Here is a 2,500-nt window from a genome sequence, read left to right on the forward strand (position 1 = left end):
CTGTAATGTTGTTGTTTTTATATGTGAGATTTTTGCAAAAAATATGTATTTTTGATGGGTTCGCTGTGATCGTTGTGGTGTGTTGCCGGTGTGTATGTCACTTCGCACCTGATGTGATCAGAGAAATACATCTTCAATGACTGCTGTGGGGTGGACGTGACCTTGTTTTCATCAGAAAGTGTGTTAAAGGAGCTGTAAGCAATATTGATTTGTTAAAATAAGTGTTAAATAACTCCATATTCCAACAGCCATCACTGACCACTGGGTTTGGTCGGTAACATTGGTCTCCAAATCCTTCTACTCTCCAGGAAACAGAAAACACAGTTCCTGGTATCCCTGGTATTATGGTTCCCACTTCATCCAATCAGGAGAGAGAACTCCAAAAAGAGGCAGGGCCCTAACTACATGTTCACAGGCTCTCAGTGTTGACTGACAAGGGCGGAGACAACTCCAGCGTTCCAAAGAACGGCTTACACAACAGAAAACATCGAGCTGAAACAAAACGGATGAATCAAAAAGAAGGAAGGAACGAATAGCTGCCAAGAAAAAGCGACAGAAGTCTCGCCAGACCAGCATTTGTACCGGCATGGCCTTCGAACCGTGGGATAAACATGGTGACACAGGTGACTGGGAGAGGGGGAGGAGGGAAGTGCTCACTGCAGGAACTCACAGGAAGTTAGCCCAGACGAAGACCTGGCTTGCAGCCCCTTTAAGACGTGGCGAGAGAGAGGAAGAGGTTAATAAAATATCTCGCTCTTATCTGCTGATGCTGTGCTCCCCAGAATCCCCACAGAGAGTGCTTCTCTCCCTTTCTAAGTAACTTGTCAACTCTATTTTCATCCCCTCTCTCTTTCTCTCGCTCCCTCTTTCTCTCTCTTTAAGTCTGTCGCTTTCTCTCTCTCTGTCTCTCCTAATACCGTCACTCTCTATCTCTGTCTCTCCTTATACTGTCTCTCTCCCTCTATCTCTGTCTCTCCTTATACTGTCTCTCTCCAGCTATCTATGCAGTCTCTCTCTATGTCTGTTGTAGTTCTCTCCCTCCCTCTCTCTTTTTTCACAGTTGAACTCTCCTGGTGTCTGTCCAATCTCTCCCCCCCCCCCATCTCAGTCCGTCTCTCTCTCTCTCGTTCTCTCTCTCTCACGTCCATAAATAATGCACATAGTCTCTCTCTCTCTCTTGCCTGAACATGAATGCACATGCACACACAGTTACAGACACACACACAGCCACAGACAGAAACAGAAACACACACACACACACACACAAATACGCACACACACCCCAGGACAAACACACCCAGAGCAATGTTTATCTTTTGCCTGATAGCTCGTTATTTTTCCGCCGATGTAGAACACGTAAAGGTCAGTGGGAAGAGTGCGGCCCTCTCCCTGGGAGTCCTGACGACGCTACAAGGAAACCGCTGCTCCCTGCAGACCTGGTTGGCTGGGTGGGGGGGTGGCTGGGTGGGGGGAGGGCGGGGCGCAGCGAGAACCAGGCACCACTTTGACCCCTTGACCCCACCTCCATGTTTTCACATTCATTATGCTTTGCTGTGCTTTATCGATTCCTTGTGTGTTTCACATTTGATCCCAACGCACGCACGCACACACACACACACACACACACACACACACACACACACACACATGGGCGCACAGACACACACACACACGCACACACGGGCACGTGCACACAAACACACACAATCACCCTATGCGCTCTCTGTCCAGCCACCTCCTCCTCCTCCACCTCCTCCACCTCCAGCCTGTCTCAGGTGACGGAGAGTTGGACGTGGACCTCCGGGGACAGGGGAGGGCAGGTTGCCGTGTCTAAAGGTGGAGGCGTTGTCTCGGTGTGGGTACACACATCGACCCGCGTCCTGTTACAGACACGGTGCCGAATAGGACGCGACGCCTGGTTGTTGGAATTGAGCCCGAATGCTGGCTGTGTGATTTATGTACCGACACTGTAGTAGTTGTGTTGTACCCCCCCCCCCCCCCCCCCCCCCCCCCACTGCTGCAGGACTGGACGGGTAGGGTGTGGCCTATCTTAAGAGAAGGGGAGAAATAAGTTGCGCGAGAGAGAGAGAGAGAGAGAGAGAGAGAGAGAGAGAGAGAGAGAGAGAGAGAGAGAGAGAGAGAGAGAGCAAAAGAGAGAGAATAAATGAAGGAGAGAGTAGGAGAAAGAGAGAATAAGACAGGGAGAGAAAGAGAGTAAGAGAGAGAGAGAATGAGAGAGGGAGAGAAAGAACGTAAGAGAGAGAGAGAGAACATTTAATTATTATGTATCACATTGGCTCTTCTAATCTTAATTATTATCTTCATCATAGTCATCATTACCATGTATTGTATCAATATATATTATTCTACATTTGACCTGAAATACATCTACATCTGAAGGAAATATTATTAATGTTATACTCAAATTATATTCTCTTCCTGGCTTCGTTTTTCTCCTGCCTTCGCAATGCAAGGTAACGGCGGTTTGTTATTCTAATGA

Source organism: Gadus morhua, chromosome 2 (genome assembly GCF_902167405.1).
Source record: "Gadus morhua chromosome 2, gadMor3.0, whole genome shotgun sequence".
NCBI lineage: Eukaryota > Metazoa > Chordata > Actinopteri > Gadiformes > Gadidae > Gadus > Gadus morhua.